The 19,441-nt window shown below is 43.7% G+C and overlaps 2 long non-coding RNA genes across 2 annotated transcripts; both read right to left on the reverse strand.

Annotated features, from left to right (window-relative positions):
- Window positions 1-1,439: 1,439 nt before the first annotated feature.
- Window positions 1,440-7,355, reverse strand: LOC140619129 (uncharacterized). Its single transcript, XR_012019082.1, has 3 exons — window positions 6,996-7,355; window positions 3,970-4,016; window positions 1,440-1,833 (listed from the first exon to the last, which is right to left on the reverse strand). It is a non-coding gene; the product is annotated as an uncharacterized lncRNA (long non-coding RNA).
- A 9,068-nt stretch (window positions 7,356-16,423) lies between these two features.
- Window positions 16,424-18,932, reverse strand: LOC140619170 (uncharacterized). The gene is made up of 3 exons (XR_012019120.1): window positions 18,662-18,932; window positions 18,207-18,491; window positions 16,424-16,671 (listed from the first exon to the last, which is right to left on the reverse strand). It is a non-coding gene; the product is annotated as an uncharacterized lncRNA (long non-coding RNA).
- Between the last annotated feature and the right edge of the window lie 509 nt (window positions 18,933-19,441).

Consider the following 19,441-nt stretch of genomic DNA (forward strand, 5'->3'; position numbering starts at 1 on the left):
TATTATTCTTCTGATGTTTTTTCCGAATCTACTGTGGCTAGATAATACTTTAAGATATTTATTTGTAAAAAATAAATAAATAAATAAATAAATAAATAAATAAATAAATAAATAAGATATTTATTTGTTTTTGTTCTATTGGGTCTTCTCTCTTTCCAAAATATATAAAGAACTTATACAACTTAACACCCCCCAAAATCCAAATAATCCAACTAAAAAATGGACAGAGGACCTGAATGGGCATTTTTTTCGAAAGAAGATATACAGATGGCCAACAGACTCTTAAAAAGATGCTCACCATCACTAATCATCAAGGAAATGCAAATCAAGACAACAATGAGATGTCACTTTATACCTGTCAAAATGGGTAGAATTAAAAAGATAAGAAATAACAAGTGTTGGCAAAGATGTGGAGAAAAAGGAACCCTCCTGCATTGTTAGTAGGAATGCAAATTAGTGTGGCAAAGAGTATGGAGATGCTTCACAAAATTAAAAATAGAAATAACATACAGGGACACCTGGGTGGCTCAGTGACTGAGTGCCTGCCTTTGGCTCAGGTCGTGATCTGGGATCCTGGGATCAAGTCCCATGTCGGGCTCCTGCTTCTCCCTCTGCCTGTATCTCTGCCTCTCTCTCTGTGTCTCTCATGAATAAATAAATAAAATCTTTTTAAAAAAAATTGGAGCTTGCTGCACATTAAAATAGAGATTGAAGAGAGTGTTGCAAACATAGAAGGAGATATGCATATGATAAATATACAACTAGAGTTCTGGTTAATAAAATGCTTGACAAAATGACTTATTATATTGAGTGACTATATGTGTTTTGGTAAATTAGCAACTAACCACGATTCACTTTTATTTAGAGGTTTTAATGGTTATTGCCTTATTTTACTTGAAAGAGAAAATTCTGAATCTCTCTCATACACACACTTACCTACATATCCACAAACACAGGCCTGCAAAGATGTTTTCTTCCTCTTAAATTTGCTTCTGATTACAAACGTAAATGTTTTGAGAGCTAAAAAATTTTAAGATTCAGAAAAGTCAAAAAAGAGGAAAATTCATGTAATCATCCAAAGCTAGATGCTTCTACCATTTCCCCATAGTAGTTGAAATGATACAGTATATTCAATTTTGCATCCTGATTAACATCATAGCATATGTTTTTCCCTGCATTAAGAACTCTTCAGATATATGTCACTAAATTAGGAAAGTTAATGAGGCTTGAAACAATATAATTTCTTGACTTATACTCATTTAGCCAGAAAACAGCGAATTTGAATATTCTGATTCCCAGAGCATGCAGGAACATTTTTTATGTAGTTAACTGCACATAATTTTGTTTAACTCAATAAATGTCTATTGGATGCCTAATATATGAGAAATGATGAGTAAAAGGTTTAAAAGATATTGCCTTCCATGTCAAGAAACTGAAAATTTAGTTGAAAAGATAAAATTTTAATACACCAAAATGTTAAATAATATTGCAGAGCAATATATAATAAGGAATCCAGAGGAGCTGGGTCGACCAGAAGGCTGTGAGAGTTCAGGTCCAAGAGCACTAAGGGAGGCTTGAGTGGAGGGCAAACGTGTGGCTGCCCCCCCGGGAAGCACACAATCGCAGGGCTGCTCACAAACAACTCCTCGGCCCATCTGTCCATCTAGACTGGTCTGCAAATCTCCTCTTCCCTCGTTCCGAAGAAGCATGCAGGCCGTAGGGGAGCAAGAATCAGCAGCACAGCCCTTCAGTGTGTGAGCACCATGATGGCTGGTGGTGGCAGATAATCACCGGATTGCTTCTTGCCCTCGTCCCTTTTACTAATTGGCACATCTAAATTAGACATGCAAAAGTGGCTCATAAACACACAGTCAGACCATGTGTTCATGATTGAAAATATACCAAGAGACGTGCAACTGTCATGGATTCCCCTTAAATACACTGACTACCCCCAAGGCTCATGCAGATCATTTTTCCTTAATTACTAATTTAAACATGAGGTCTGTTCTGAGCTCAGAATAGGTTTAGCATTTTCTTAAAAACATGGAATGGATATTTCTAATGTCTCTAAAACAGCTGAAGAAAAATGATGTTTTAGAAAATCATTTTTGAAACCAAAACTCAAGGTAGAAGCTTTCAACTAAAAGATGAATTTTGGAGGGACAAGAACTGAAAAACAGTTTGAAGAAACAGAGCATTTGAGTGTTAACTGTTAGAGTCACTGTCGTAGTGATTACAATTAAACTGACACCACACCACACCCCTCGCAATATGAGTATCGACAGAGACAGAAACATTATTTACTTAATCTATTATCTTTCTGTCTTCAGCTTTCTAAGCTCCCCGAAATATTGGAGGCAAATATTGGGTCTGGGACACAAGAGGAATTATCAGCAGAGTTTATAATCCCTGTGCAATACGTCTAAGATTTTCCTTGCTTCACATCCTCCGTAATTGCAATTTTCATGAATGTTGAAGTATTTTTACTGTGACCTTTAGCATTAAGTCATGGCCTTTGCAAATGAAAAATCATGCCATTTCATAATCTCTAGAAATGCAACGTGAACATGAGCAATGAATCTTGTTTCAAATCATTGAGTAATTATTACAAATTACCTTTACACAAGATTATCACCCAAAAAACACAGCACAAGAATAATAAGATCTCAAAGACTCAGTAACCATAAAACCAACTTTAAAACTGGATTTCATCTACAGCATTTATCTAGCTTTAATATTCACAAAGTTCAATCATTTTGTATTAGAAGGGCTACTGGAGTAGCCCTTGTCCATCTGAATGGACTAAGGGAAAAAGGTTCCTTACTTTCATTAAACCATTAGTTCTGAAATGAACACCACCCCCCCCAGCACTAGCCTCTGCCGGAGGCTGATACACCTGCAGCCCATGGAGGGGCACCTGGAGTGGATGGGCTCCCCCGACCCTTACTTCTAGATCCTTTCAAAAGCTGCAACTCCTAGATTCAATAGGGTATAAAGTAGGGGCAGATGGGATGGCACCGGGAAGGCGCGTTCCCACAAGTGTTGTTGTTCAGACAGGAAAATAAGCTTTGGTATTAGTGTATCTCATATTTTCTTATATTTTATTTGCTCAGAGCATCAAGTTGAAAGAAAGTAGGGTCCTTTCCATCTCCATATCACAGAGCCACCCTGGAACTAGATGAATATGCCAGAAATTGGAAATTGGGTTGGAAGATGAACATATAGACTTGCCCCCAGCTGTGGACCCAAGCTCCATCAGCATCCATAAGACCAGGGATCACACCCCAGGCACCCACACCCTGGCTGTGGACAGACACTGAATCTATACTTCTCCCATCTCAACTATGAATTCAAGAGCCTGCAAGGAGCTTTCATCCTCAAGATTCAGAGTAAGATTAAACTTTTTAAAAATATATAATGCATAAGCCAAACATCTTCTGACTTGTTTTGGTATTCTTAGATTGCCAAAACACACTGCCTCAGTGAACAAGGACCCAAAAGTCACAGAAAACCAGTTGAGATTAAAAGAAAATCAGAAGTAAATGAAAAAGGAGTTGGCACAGATAATAAAGATCTACAAGGAAACAAAAGCACAACAGAACTTCCATGGTCTGGATGTTTGTGTCTACCTGGGATTCCTGTGTCGAAATCCTAACCTCCAAATGTGATGGTATTAGAAGTGGGGTGCTTAGGTCATAAGGGTGGAGCCCTTCTGGATGGAATTAGTGCCCTTGTAAGAGATGTCACAGAGCTCTCTTGTTCCTTCTACCATGGAGGACACGGTAGGAAGTCTGTAACCCGGAGGAGGCCCTCAGCTGACCTTGCTGGCCCCCTGATCTCTGATTTACAGCCTCTAGAAATGTGAGCAATAAATTGTTGCTTATAAGCCACGCGGTCCGTGGTATTTTGTTTTAGGAGCCTAAGACAGAACTGAAAGGTGCCTTTCAGGCAATAGAAAGCAGAACTCACACAGCAGAAAGGTGAACCGGTGATGGGGAAAACCAGCTTGAGCCCTCCTGGGTTGCAAAGAGAAGGGAGAGAGAGAGATTTTTAAATTAGAGGATAATAGTCATTTCGAACATGAAAACAAGATATTTCTTAAGGATTGTATTTGTGTTCCTGAGAACGTAAATAATAGCTATATTAAAAGTGGTAAAGGCACAATTAAAGAATTTCTTTTGAAATTGATAAAATAACTTCAATATGAAGATGAAGGGAGTTTATTAAGATACAAGCTAAACCAGTTAAGTGATAGTATTATATCCTGAGTAGAAAATGCAATTGCTACCATATAATTAGGGTAAGTTCTTGGTGATCCTCAACATTCACCCCACACATCCAGATACTGCTTTACTTGTAATGTTTAAGAATTCATTTTGGACAGTAATGGATTCCAAGTCAGGTGTTTCTCCTTCTCTGATTAGTTGGGACCTCACTGCAAATACTCCTCTCAATCTTGGCATAAATTCTATCGATCAGTACATGGAATATCCAGTCACAAAAACCAATCCTCAAACTTAACCCTCAGTCTCACCATAGCCCAGAAAACCCACCGGCATAAGCACTTCCTGTCTTTGAAACAACATATTGAAGCTGTTCTGTGGAGGGTTAGTAAAGATATCCTACCTGGACACGGGAACCTATGTGTCTTATATAGAAATATGGATAACTTGGCTAATATCTTATTGACCATATAGTCTTGTATAAATATCCCTAATGAATACTTTGGGATTCAGAGGCAAGCCAGTTCTTTACTTTCAATATCAGAATCCAAATGAGAGTTTAATGGACCAAGATTAAAAAATAAGGATGAAAGAAAATTGACAAGAGATCAAGTAGGAATTACCAATTGTTTATAAATACACCCAAAAAAAGCTGACTTAAGATGTCTCCCCAGCAACACCAATTGGTAAAACACATTGGAAAACTGTGTATGGAATTTACAAGGAAAGGATTGTGACCCAGAAATGTCCAGAAAGACATTCTCAGGTACAAAAATGCCCAAAGAGTCTACTCGTGTGTCTCTCTTGGAAAAAAAAAAATACTTAATAGAATATTCCAAGATGAATAAAAAATTTCAAAACTCCTTAACAGTCCAACTATATAGAAGGGCTCTTGAGACCTAACTTACACAGTTTACATTCCAGACTTAGAAACCTAATGGAATATGTGTTGTCAGAAGCATTCGATAGCCTGGCAACGAGCCTTCATAGACTTAGACCTTCTCAAACATTTCTCTTCTGCTTCTGGGCTTGTTTGTGTGATTTCCATAATTCCAGAAAATGTGCTTCTTGAGCCACATCCTTCACCCTGAGTTCAGCTGGAATTCCTCACTTGCTGTGTTTGATGACCATTTGGAAGACAACCTGAAGAAGTCAGCTTCCAGCTCCTGCTAACCGTGGCTAGATTCTGCATGGGATTATGACACTGGGGGGGAGAAGCCCCCAAACCAGAATCTGCTTCTATCTCCTTTGCCCTCAACATATACAATCAGTTTCCTGGAAAAAACTGGGAACCAGTTTCTTAGCCAAGAACCTGAAAACTTATTTTTTATTTCCTTAAAATTCATTTTTAATGACCTGAATTATTAAGTTTTTCTATATTTTAGACTTTAATTATTCCTAGGAGACACACACAGAGAGGCAGAGACGGAGGGAGAAGCAGGCTCCCTGCAGGAAGCCCAATGCAGAACTCGATCCCAGGACCCTGGGGTCATGACCTGAGCCGAAGGCAGACACTCAACCACTGAGCCACCCCAGTGCCCACTATTAAGTTTTTCTATGAAAGATAAGTAAACATATCTATCACTTGCCCTTCTGCATAGCATCATCCATCAAAGTTTTATAATATTTTTCTGCTCATTATGCCAAAAAAACACTATAGTTTTCCTTTAAATATATATAAATATGCAAAAAAAAAGATTATTATTAGAAGTTAAATATTGATAGTGGTTATCTCTGGGTGGGGTTCTAGTTACTTTTATCTTCTTTTCATTATTTTCCAAATGTTCTGTAATGTTACTACACTAAACCTGAAAAAGATGCTTTAAAAACAATTTGTCTGATTTGTATGTCATATGATCACAATTACTTCTGAATATATAGCAAAGTATCTGGGTCCAAAAACACAAAGATTATATTAAAAGCGATTTTCTCTGGGTGATGGGCTGTGGGTAGTTTTTCCCTCTTGCACATTTAGAAATTTTTTCTATAACAATAACAAACTATTTTATTACAAAAAAATGCTGTTTGTATAGAACTCAAGGGTAGAAAATGGCTTTGAGGAATATATATAACTCACCATACCATAAAATATTTACTGAGTTTTATTTCTATTTCACATTTAGAATTTAATAGACTGGATGACACCCTCCAGGATAAGCCACCTGGTGCCCAACTAGACCAAATAAAACAGGCGGAAGCAGAGAGATGACATATTAGGACTGTTTTGTCACGTTGCATGTGTCGCAAGAGAGCAAGGACTGCTTTAATTACTAGTCATTGGAATTTCTGATAGATTTTATGGGAAAATTTAAACCTTGTTAATTTACTTTGGCAGCTTGACAACAGGCTCATTTACAGTCCTTTAAGGGAAATTGCAAATTTCCCATGCTTCAATGTGCGGTGAGGTGGCATTATTCATATAAGAGCATGTGGTGGAATTAAGGCTGAACGTTAGTCAGAATATATTTTTAACCCATCAGAAGCCTAAGTCATGATTTTTAACATTTGGAAGAAATGGCGCAGGGAAAAAAAATCAATTATAAGCTTATAAAAATGCAAACACAGTTCAACCTGGTATTTATAGCTTTTTAAATCTAAAATGTTATCATTGGAATATTTTCACAGAACTATAATTTCTACTGACCCCTCCCCAAAATCTTCCAAAATTCTTTTGACTAATATCTTGAGCAGTGGTTTCTTTTAGACACTAAGCTTTTTCAATCTTAAAATGCAAAGTCCACAAACAGAGGAGATTTCTCTTCCTTCACTTACCTCCCTCCAAGCCCCTAGCTCAATGCCATGAGCATTTGGAATGTTGGATGAACTCTTCGTCGGAGTGGTAAAGTGGTTCTTTAACCCTAGGCCAGGTGAAAGAAAAAGAAAAGGGAAAAAAATTCAAAGATGTATTTGTGGATGCTCTGAGAACAGTGAAACCTTTTCATTCCTAGAAGATATAAAAAAAAGGGGGGGGGGTATTTAAAACTTCTTAAAACTCCTTAAAAGGGGAGCCTGGGTGGTGCAGTCACTTAAGTGACTGGCCCTTGGTTACAGCTCAGGGTAGTGAGCTCAGGGTCAGGAGTTTGAGCCCTGCATTGGGCTCCATGCCCAGTGCAAAGTCTGCTTGAGAGTCTCTCTTCCCCATCCCTCCTGCTCATGCTCTCCCTCTCTCTCTCTCTCTCTAATAAATAAATAAATCTTAAGAAGAAAGAAAGAAAGAAAGAAAGAAAGAAAGAAAGAAAGAAAGAAGAAAGAAAGAGAGAGAGAGAGAGAGAAAGAAAGAAAGAAAGAAAGAAAGAAAGAAAGAAAGAAAGAAGAAAGAAAAAAAAAGAAGAAGAAAGAAAGAAAGAAAGAAGAAAGAAAGAAGAAAGAAAGAAAGAAAGAAAGGAAGAAAGAAAGAAAGAAAGAAAGAAAGAAAGAAAGAAAGAAAGAAAGAAAGAAAGAAAGAAAGAAAGAAGAAAGAAAGAAAGAAAAGAAAGAAAAAGATATTTAAGACTTCAGGTCGTGTTTTAGAATCCTCTTCGTCCAGGCTGATTGTCAAGGTGGACTTGAGTGAATATTTATGAAGCGTGGATATTCATCTCAAGGGGAGAACATTTCAAAGCAAAAAGGTGTGTTAGATTTTATCCTTTTTCAAAATGCAAATTTGTCTTTTCCTGGCGTTTTTGTTCATGAATTTTTTTAAGCCAATAAAGCACAAGTCTGTGGGTGAAAGTAAGTAGTACGTCCAGGATGATGTATTTCCACCTCAAGGTTCGGGGAGCATATGGAAATCAACGCATTAAGACTAAGACCAGTGCTTGATGCCTCAATAAATCCATGTGGGAACAGGAGAGCAGCTCTCTGATGGGATTTGGAGCTCACACTGTTCCTCCAGGTCTGGGTGTAGTTAACTGCCGTGTGGGCTTCACGGTGCCCCAGCTGGGACCCCGCGGCGCTGCCAGCTACTGGGGGGCGTCTTGCTGCCTTACTTCGTTCGGTTCCCCCTGAGCCTCCGATCTCAGCAGACTCCCAGCTCCCCCAGAAGACAACGCTGAAGGGAGCGCTGGCCTAATCTTCTCGAGAAGTACCTGCAAAGCAACCACAGGTGTAATTACACAGTCAGCGTTCACAGAGGAAGCTGCAAGTCTCACATGACTAACTTAAAGCGCACAGTTCACATTCAGGCCGCCGGCTCTGAAGCTTGCTGTCGGCTTAGGGCCTTCATGGCATCTTGCTTGGGTGCGCAGGGTCACCGACGGAAGAGGCTCGTTCCCTAGTGGCCGCCTCATCTCTCAGGTGCAGTAGAAGCTCTGGCCTGAAGATTCAAACTCCTCCTTTCCCTCCCTCCTGAGACTGCAGCGTCCTCACCACGGCCACATTCTCTTCTCGCTGAACATCAGTCCTGACCGCGGAGCCCAACCCTGTGCAACACACAGCAGTCAGTTAGTTGGCATCTGTGCGGACGCTCAACGACTTAGCAGCCCAGACCCATGAAATGATTTCCCGATGCTGCTGTGAAGCGAGGAACAAACGCAGCCCCTGTAGTGGGGGGGCTGCTCTCCTTCCTCCCTGATGTGGATCTGCAGAAAAACCAGGGGCGCCTGGGGGCTCAGTCTGTTGAGCGTCTGGCTCTCGATTTCGGCTCAGATCAGGATCCCCGGGTTGTGGGATCAAGCCCCAAGTGGGACTCCACACTGGGCCCAGAGTCTGCTTCAGATTCTCTCTCTCCCTCTCCCCCTGCTTCTCCCCCCACTTCCTCTTTCTAAAACAAAACAAAAGAGAAGCAAAACGACTACTATGAAGAGGCCGCAAAAAGCCCCAATGCAAATGTAATCAAGCACTAAGAAAATTAAGAGCTACTGTCTTGTTAGCCAGGCATTGCTTGAGCACCGTGATGGACTGAAGCACCGTGATCCCCACCGCAATGCTGTAAGAAAGGAACCATGGTACCTCCACCCCACACATGAGGACAGCAAGACCCTGAAGAGTCAGGCTATGTGTCCAAGCTCACACAGCTGAGAAGACAGCATTAGGAGTTCTGGATTCCAACCCGGGTCTGGCCCCAGACTCCATGGTCTGAACCACTGCGTACACCACCTTTTCTGTGAGGGGCCTTGTACAAACATATATTTTTTAAGACGAAAGTCACATATTGTTAATGTTTCCTAAACTCCAGAGGAGGGCACATGCATCATTTAGTGATTTTTCTTAGTTTCTAGATTTGCTTGGAGAAAAATTAGTCTACTTATATTTTTTAAGACCATAAAACCCAAGTTGTTCAGTTATACAATTAATGCATCACCTTAACTTAAAAAGCATCAAGTCACATGAAAAGCTAGACTATTTGGTTGCCCAAGTCACAGTGAAGGCACACACTTATACATTAGAATATGTCAGCAGCATAGTCCTAAATTTTGTTCAGGGATGATTTTCTTCTCTTTTTGAAAACAAACAAACAAGAACAACAACAAAAAAAAACAGCCAAGCATGCTATCAGCAGGCAGGTCTAAGTTTGAATCACCTCAATGCATTTCTACACTTTCCATTATCGTCCATTAAATGTTCACCTCTTGCTTGTCCATCATTGACTTTGCTCGTGATTGGGTCACTTAACGGCTCTGACCCTTAGCACCAGCAGGGAGGGTTGTGCAATGGCTTTGAGACAAATGGTGAGAAGGGCTTAGGTGGTACCTGCCTCTGATAAGTCAGAGCCATTATCACTGTTGCCATTTCCACTATTAATAATGCTTGTCTCTAGAGGAGGTGCTGGTTTGTCTACCCAGGCTGTCTCTCCCCCTTTCTTCTCCTGGTACGTGCACCTCCCACTCCCTTCCTCCAAGGGAATCTTCCCAGTCCGGTGGCATCTGAAGGGGTGTCAGTAACAGTGCCCAGCCATGCCAGCCACCAGGGTGGACTAGGACTCATGTTGGGCCAGTCAGACACTTACCTGGAATTCCCAGGTTGGAGGTGAAGCAAAGTTCTTCTTTTACCTTGAATTAAAAGCTCTAAGCATGTAACCCCAGATGCCTAAAGTCACGTTTGTGTGGCATGCCTATCAAGGAGCAGGAGGGAGTCTGAAGTCAATTCATCGGCAGCTAAGCTGAGGAAAAAGATACCTGGATACAGCTTGACCCTTATAGTTCCATGTACAATAATTACTAATGCCCCATTTATATTTGGTTTTCAGAAATTTGCAATTGAAAAATCCTGAGAGGAATAGGTTATTCATTCATTTATTTATTATTCTTTCATGCATTTATTCATCAGATGTTTATTAGATGTCTACCTCATGTTGGATTTAAGTGGAAAATTATGTATCTTGTTCTTGATATATATATTTGGTTCTTAATATTTATAAGAAACTGAGTAGCTGGACAGGTTTTAGAGAAAAATTACAGTTCAATTTTTGGAAGGTCTTAGGCATGAGAGATGGCTTATGAATTTCTGAAGCAGGACTTGGGGCCTTGGCTGAAAGTAGGACACTGAGAGCCAGGCTCCCATTTTGTAAAAATATAAGGCCAAAAGTAATTTTTATTAATTTCTTTAAATACAGAAGGTCCAAGTAAGAGAATAAAAACCATCCATAGACCACCAAGAAGTAACCTCTGTGAATACATCGGTTTACCTATTTCCAGGAAGACCTTATTTTGTGAGTAAATTCATGGGCCTGTATGTTGGAATTATTTTGATCCTTCAAAGATACTCTATTGTTTGGTCCTCTTCTGTCACAACTAAATTAGATGGCTGTGTAGGGTGTAACAAACATCTTCAACTAGATAATCAGAGCAGCATTTAGCTGTGCCTTCTCATCAGGGGCACAAGTTCTGCCTAAGTGGCGGGTCATGTTCAGCAGGACATAATCAGAAACTCTGTTTGCAGCTGCCACTTGGTTAAGCATGATCTAGATGACACATGTGAGAAACTGTCTATCCTACTAGGCCCAAGAGAGGAAACAGTGGAAACCTAAATCAGCTAAGTTTTGAGGCTCAATAAAACTCCAGCCTCTTCTTCCCACATACAAAGGACACCCACTGATCTATCAGTTTGCTCATAAGTGAGTTTCCCTCTGAAACTCATCCATCACATCTCTCACAGAACATAAGGTCACCCAGTCCTGTCTCGATGTTTTGTCAAACTGCATGACTCAGAGGTGCCATACTCACAAGCATATAGGACTCTATCCCTCTAGTTTAGAAACTATTCTTGTGATCTTATTTATAATATTCATTTCTTTAAAGCAATTATAGCTAAAGTTCTGCCTGAATTATCACAAATTCTGAAGTGATGATATCCTAATTATTGGTTTTGAACCTCTTAGTTCTTATTTTTCAGACTAATGAAATCTTCTTGTCATAAAGTGGCTCTGGTAATGATGAAGTATCTTGTTTCAGGCTGACTGTCCTACCAACTACAATGATATATTCTAGACAAAATGTAAAGATCACCTGTTCAAAGTCACTGGAGAAAGTCCAAAAGGAGTCAGAATTGAGAAGTCATTCAGCACTTATAAGAAGCAGTGATAATGGGTAGGACTCACATTATTCAGTCTCCCCCCACCGGGGGGCGGGGGGGCGCACACTCCAATCCAGGGCATGGAGGATAATCTCCAATAGAAAGCCTGAGTATTTGTGGACCGCCGTAGTAGCTAAAGATTGAGAGAACAAATCTCAAAAAGGAGGGAATCAGAGTAATAGGAGCCCCCAAATCTGTGTATTAACTTCCTTCAAATGCTTAGTTAACCTCTGAACTGTATTTGTGCAGGAAAATATTCTAAGAAACTCAGAAGGAAAGTGATAGCTGGAAAAGCTGAAGGATCTGTGCAATGGTTTCAGTGACACTCTCACCAGAGGGAACACAGAGTTTAGACTTCAAGACCCACCCAATAGAAGGGTTTGGTAAATGTCCCAGGCTTCCATTAAAATCCCAGAAGGGACATGCATTAGCAGTAAAGACTTACTCTCAACTTGGAGGATACGCTAAATGAAAGAAGCCAGATGAAAAGAACTATACACTATATGATTCATTTATTGCATGGTCAGAGAAAATAAATTTCTAGAGACAGAAGGCAGATCAGTGATTGCCTAGGGCTGGGGGTAAGGCTGGGGATTAACTGTAAGCAGGCACAAGGCAACTTTTTGAAGTGATGGAAGTGTTCTAAAACTGGATTGTGGATAAACAAAATGTCATATGTATATACATACATAGTGCCATTACTCATCCTTAAAAGGAAGGAAATTCTGACACGTGCTACAACATAGATGAATCTTGAGGACATTATGTTAAGTGAAATAAGCCAGTCACAAAAAGACAAATACTGCATGATTCCATTTATATGAGGTACCTAGAGTCGTCAAATTCAGAGAGACAAAAAGGAAAGTGATGGTTCTCTGGGTTTGGGAGGAGAGAGAATGGGGAATTTACTGTTTGACAGGTATAGAATTTCAGTTTTGCAAGATATAAAGAGGTTCTGGAGATGGATGGTGGAAAGAATTGCCCTACAATGTGGATGTATTTAATGCCACTGAACTGTACACTTAAAAATGGTTAAAATGGTAAATTTATGTTATGTGTATTTTATGACCATTCTTAAAAATTGGATTGTGGTTATAGTTGTACAACTCTACAAATTCACCAAAAATCATTGAATTATGCACTTACAATAGATGAATTTCATGGTATGTAAATTATACTTCATTTAAGTTATTAATTAGACCCTGAAAAAAAAGTCTTTATTCTCAAACTATGAGATTTTCCTTAGGACTAATGACAAAACTAAAATAAACCTACTCTAAGAAAAGCTAAAACCAAGATTTCCCAGCTCAAGGAGGGGCTCTTCCAGTTAATAAACTAATTTTTACAACAAAACTACACAGTCTTCAGAGAATGATAACAGGATTCAGGTTGTTTATAATGTACTATCACAATACCAACTACGCAATTAAAAATCACTAAATGTGGCTCGTGGTCAAGAGAAAAATTAGTCAATGAAAACAGGCTAATAGATAGTGTAGATGTTAGAATTGGCAAGAAGGGATCTTGAAACAAAATATTTAAAGTGTCTATAGAAAAAGATTGGTAGGAGAGGTGAGGAGATAGGGAATTTTAAAAGGTATATGGAATTTGTAGAAAAATTGAGAAAGAAAAGAACTAAATAGAAATATTAAAACTAAAAAATACAATATTTGGAATAAAACATTCACTGGATGGCCTTAAAAGAAGCTTGGCCACAACAGGAAAAAGGATTAGTGAATTTGAAGGTTGATCAATAGAAGTCATCCAAGCTGAAGCACAGAAGAAGAAAAGACTTTTTAAAAGTAGACAGAACCTGACTTGCCTGTGAAAAATACCAAGCAGTCTGATACACCTGTAATGAGTGTCCCAGAAGGAAAGAAAAGACAGAATCAGGCAGAAAGTCATATTTGAAGAAATTGAAGAAATAAATAAGGACAGAAAAACTCTGAATTTGATCTAAATCAGTAACCTACCGATCCAGGATACTCAGTGAAACCTAAGCAAAAGGAAAACAAATAAAATCACACCTGGCAACATCATAAGCAAACTTCTAAAAACAAAAGATGAAAAGAAAATCTTCAAAGCAGCCACAGTTTAAAAAGACTCATCCCATAGACATAACAACAATAATGAGGGTTTATTTCTCATCAGAAAAAAGTAGAATTCAGAAGACAATGGAATCACATCTTTAAAATGATAAAAGAAAAAACCCTCTCAATCAAGCATTCCGTACCTGCAAAGACATCCTCTGAAAGGGAGGTGAAATAACCTACCTTCAAATAAAAAGCTGATAGAACGTGTCAGCAGACCTCTGCTACAGGAAATGACAATGACAATTCTTCCGGCCAAAGGAAAATGGTACTAGATACACTTGGGATCTGGCAATGGTAAATATCTCTAAAGAAGAATAGATTTTTAAAATTTTCTTTTCTTACATTCTTTAGACATCGATTTCTAATTTAAAGCAAAAGTGACAATAATGTATTGTGATTTATTTCACACTGAGAGGTTGAAAATATGAAACTAGTACAAAAGGTGAAAAGTGTTAATGCAATTACACTATTGTGAGATTGTTACACCACATGAAATGTGATAGGTTTGTTCAAATTACGATGTGACAGTTTAGGACACGTAATATTATCCCCAAAGAATTCATCCTCATGGATTGGTTACAACTCCGATTTAGTAATAAATATTTCCATTAAAAGTAAGACGCATCATGTGAAAGTTATTTTTTATTTTTTTTTAAGATTTTATGTATTTATCCATGAGAGACCCAGAGAGAGGCAGAGACACAGGCAGAGGGAGAAGCAGGCTCCCTGTGGGGAGCCTGATGTGGGACTCGATCCCAGGACCTGGGGGTCATGTCCTGAGCTGAAGGCAGAAGCCCAACCACTGAGCCACCCAGGCATCCCTGAAGGTTACTTTAAAAGTTACTTTTAAAAACTTACTGAAAAATAAATAAATAAATAAATAAATAAATAAATAAATAAATAAATCAATCAATCTCACTGAAAACTCTGTTAAGTTATAATAGCATATAAATATTTCCAATAGAAAAATTAGATTTTTCCTCTAAGTATTCTAATATTTTCTAAATCATTATCTCTTTAGACTCAGAGAAGATTCAGAATAAATCAGGGTATAGGGATGCCTGGGTGGCTCAGTGATTGAGCATTTGCCTTTGGCTCAGGGCCTGATCCCAGGATCAGGGATCAAGTCCCACTTTGGGCTTCCTGCATGGAGCCTGCTTCTCCCTCTGCCCGTGTCTCTGCCTCTCTCTCTCTCTCTCTCTCTCTGAGTCTCTCATGAACAAATAAATAAAACCTTTAAAAAAAAAAGAATAAATCAGGGTGTTGTATTTGACGGAGAAATTTAGGCAAAAATACAACAAGCTTTCAAATTTTATTATGATTTTTTCTTTATCTCAAGCCTTATAATGCAGGACAAATTTAAAATATTACTATTTTAAAATTCAGTATGCAGGTTTGGACTAGACAACAAAACTCTCCACAGAGTAACTACCCTGAGAAACTGGTCACATTTTGTTGTTTTATAAAAACAAAAATAGGGCAGCCCAGGTGGCTCAGCGGTTTAGCATCACCTTCAGCCCAGGGCGTGATCCTGGAGACCCGGGATCGAGTCCCACATCGAGCTCCCAGCATGGAGCCTGCTTCTCCCTCTGCCTGTGTCTCTGTCTCTGTCTCTCTCTCTCTGTGTCTCTCATGAATAAATAAATAATATCTTTTAAAAAAATAGCAAGTAATTATTGAATGTGCATCCTAAGTGCCAAGGTAAGAGTTAAGTACGGGGTTGATGACAACTCTGACCTTCAAGGAGCTCTTCATCTAAAATAATACATCAATAATACAAACCTAATACATAAAATATACAAATAACTAGAATTCAAGATGGAATGCAAAAAAAAAAAGAAAAGAAAAGAAAAGAAAGAAAAAAATCCAACAGGAAAATCGAGTGTAATGGAGAATGAGATCACCTGTAGCTGCAGAGGTTGGGGAGTCCTCAGAGCATTTGCCAGGGACCTGGATGGGTGGGTCCTTGGTGAAGAGTTGGAGCCAAAACTCTTGGCTCCGGGGCTCGAGGTGGGGACTGCCACGTGGGAGGGGACGGCCCCGTCACTCGGCTCACCTCGGCACTAGGGATTATCTATCAGAGGAATAGGCAGGAACAACTGGCACCGGCACATTGGGGCATCGTCGGGGGGACGAGGAGGTCACCCCGGGAATTTGGAACTTTATTCTGCGCCACTCGGAAGTCATTTCCCGGCAGCGTCAGCCTGACCCTTAGCTCAGAGACAGCGGCTGAGGAGCTCAGCCCGCAGTGGCCCAAGCTGGCCTGCTCCAGGATCACCGCGTGCTGGGACCCACTGGGGCGGCGGCGGAGCCAGAGCCCGGCCTAGGCAGCTCCCGCGGGGCTCACCCACCCACCCACAGCCCGGGACCTCCAGGGGCCCAACCTGGCATGAGGCGCGGCCTGGCACGCAGGCCCAGGGGCACCTACGGCCCAGAGCACAGTAAAGCCCGCTCAGAAGCCACCAGAACACAAGCTGGAACAAGACCGCGCTGTCCCTGGGCGCCTGGGCGGCCTGCAGCGAAGGTCGGTGAGGGTCTGCTTGCTGGGGTCACGACCCGGGCCCACGGAGCCCTGCACTGGCTGCGTCTCCCTCTCCCTCCCCCCCCTCCGTCATCTCTCTTGCTCTCTCTCTCCCTATCACAATGAGTGAATGAATGAATAAATAGATAGACAAATATCCTTTTACAAAAACCCCCAGATGCTTTTACCCCCATAGTTTTCCACCTTTCGGGACACGGGCAACCGCGCGCCGGGCAGACAGGGGCAGCTGGAACTGGAACGTAGCCTTGGCTTCTGGGATGGGGTCGCAGAGCAGATCCGCTTGCGGGGAGCAGAGCAGGAGTCCGGGGGGCACGGCCACCACCTGGGAGGGGATGCACAAGCCTCGCACCACAGGGCCAACACCCCAACACTGGGGCCTGCCCTCGGGCCAGCAGGACTGGGGGACCCAGCGCATCCCCTCAGCTGGCACAGCCAGTGGGTAAATGGGTTCCCAGGCACCGAGAACAGTCACCAAACTGGGACATGAAGTTGGGACTCTGTACAAGGACGGAACCCGCAAGCCAACTGGGGAGTTGGGGCCCAGAATGGACTCCATCCTGCAGGTGCCCCAGTGACAGGGCCTGGGCTCTGAGCGGGCAGTGACAGGGCCTGGGCTCTGAGGGGGAGTGACAGGGCCTGGGCTCTGAGGGGGCAGTAACAGGGCCTGGGCTCTGAGGGGGAGTGACAGGCCTGGGCTGTGAGGGGGAGTGACAGGGCCTGGGCTATGAGGGGGGAGTGACAGGACCTGGGCTCTGAGGGGGAATGACAGGGCCTGGGCTGTGAGGGGGCAGTGACAGGGCCTGGGCTCTGAGGGGGAGTGACAGGGCCTGGACTGTGAGGGGGAAGTGACAGGGCCTGGGCTGTGAGGGGGAAGTGACAGGGCCTGGGCTCTGAGGGGGCAGTGACAGGGCCTGGGCTGTGAGGGGGGAGTGACAAGACCTGGGCTCTGAGGGGGGAGTGACAGGGCCTGGGCTGTGAGGGGGCAGTGACAGGGCCTGGGCTTTGAGGGGGCAGTGACAGGGCCTGGGCTCTTAGGGGGCAGTGACAGGGCCTGGGCTGTGAGAGGGGAGTGACAGGGCCTGGGCTGTAAAGGGGGAGTGACAGGGCCTGGGCTCTGAGGGGGAGTGACAGGGCCTGGACTGTGAGGGGGAAGTGACAGGGCCTGGGCTATGAGGGGGAAGTGACAGGGCCTGGGCTCTTAGGGGGCAGTGACAGGGCCTGGGCTGTGAGGGGGGAGTGACAGGGCCTGGGCTGTGACAGGGGAGTGACAGGACCTGGGCTGTGAGGGGGGAGTGACAGGGCCTGGGCTCTGAGGGGGCAGTGACAGGGCCTGGGCTCTGAGGGGGCAGTGACAGGGCCTGGGCTCTTAGGGGGCAGTGACAGGGCCTGGGCTGTGAGGGGGGAGTGACAGGGCCTGGGCTGTGAAGGGGGAGTGACAGGGCCTGGGCTCTGAGGGGGAGTGACAGGGCCTGGACTGTGAGGGGGGAGTGACAGGGCCTGGGCTGTGAGGGGAAAGTGACAGGGCCTGGGCTCTGAGGGGGCAGTGACAGGGCCTGGGCTGTGAGGGGGGAGTGACAGGGCCTGGGCTGTGAGGGGGCAGTGACAGGACCTGGGCTCTGAGGGGGCAGTGACAGGGCCTGGGCTGTGAGGGGGGAGTGACAGGGCCTGGACTGTGACGGGGGAGTGACAGGACCTGGGCTGTGAGGGGGGAGTGATAGGGCCTGGGCTGTGAGGGGGGAGTGACAGGACCTGGGCTGTGATGGGGGAGTGACAGGACCTGGGCTCTGAGGGGGCAGTGACAGGGCTGGGCGGGGGGCTCTCCTCCCACCCGGTCAGGTGGGACACAGACAGCAGCACCTGGTCACATGGGGTGGCTGTGGCTCAGCTGCCGTCCCAGGAGGAGGCCCCAGTGTCCCGTGTGTCCTCCTCAGCTCGCCCGAGAGCCATGGCCCCCTGCATGCCGCACCTGCCCACGGGCAGTTCCCTGTGAGGTGGCTCTCGGGATCCTGCTGTCTCGGAGGCCACAGCGACATCGTCGGGAGGACGGGGTGCCACTGGCTGGCGGGCCAGCTTGTCCAGTCACGCGGCACCGAGTGGGGCCCTGCTGGTGGGTCCTGCAGGTCCCCCGCCTTCTCGAAGCTGCTGCAGGGCGAAACCAAGAAATCAAAGTGCTGGTGGTTTTCGTGTCTCCTTAAGGTCGGTGGGGAGGAGAGAGGAGGAGCACCTCAGGGGGGAAGGAGCCCCCAAAATAAAACTCGGAACCCATGTCTCTGGCCTAATTAACCCAGTGCGTTTGGCTAGAGGACCGTTACCTAAGGCGTAAGCGTGTCCCTGGGCTCCTCAGAAATCCAAAGCACTGGTCCCAGAGGGTGCTGGGGACAGAAGCGCGCTGTGAGCTTCCCCACGTGGGAGTCTGAATCCAAGCTGAGACCTGAGGTCGTAGGTGGCCGCGGGTCGATGGGGTCATAGGCCCGGCGCTGGGCCTCCGGGTGAACAGCACGTGGCATCTCCCTTGCGCAAGGCCTCCGGGAAGGAACGCTGGCAGAGCGTGATGCCGTGGAGCCGTGCTGCTCCGCGCTCTGATTCTCTGATGAGAGACGCATTAGACAGGAAGAGGAAAAGGAGAATTTGGTGACGTGAGCAAACCCCAGGAATATAAATTAGTACAAATCAGAACCCAGATAACTCGATTCCCTACGGCACTCGAGGACCTCTTGGCAGAAAATCAAGTTTTCAACCTTGACAGAGAGCTACTTCCGGCTACAACTACCATCCGGGTTTATGTAACGGCATCTCTGGGTAAAGCAGCAGAACCCCAGACTGGCTGTCCTAAGCGAAAAGGCAAGTGAACGGAGAGACTAAGGGCTCACAGAGGCACCGCGAGGCTGGGAAAGCGGTCTGGGCGGAGAAGCACCCAGGGCTCCCGCGAGGCAGCCGGAGTCCCAGTCCAGGTTACAGAGCTGCAGGCCACCACCACTGCTACTCGGACAAAGCATCCAGATGCTCATGGTGGAAAGTTCCAGGAGCGCGTAGCTGGTGCAACCATCCCATGCAGACCCGCAGGGGTAAGACGCAGGGACGGGCCACAGCCT

Source organism: Canis lupus, chromosome 1, assembly GCF_048164855.1.
Source record: "Canis lupus baileyi chromosome 1, mCanLup2.hap1, whole genome shotgun sequence".
In the NCBI taxonomy this organism is placed as follows: Eukaryota; Metazoa; Chordata; class Mammalia; order Carnivora; family Canidae; genus Canis; species Canis lupus.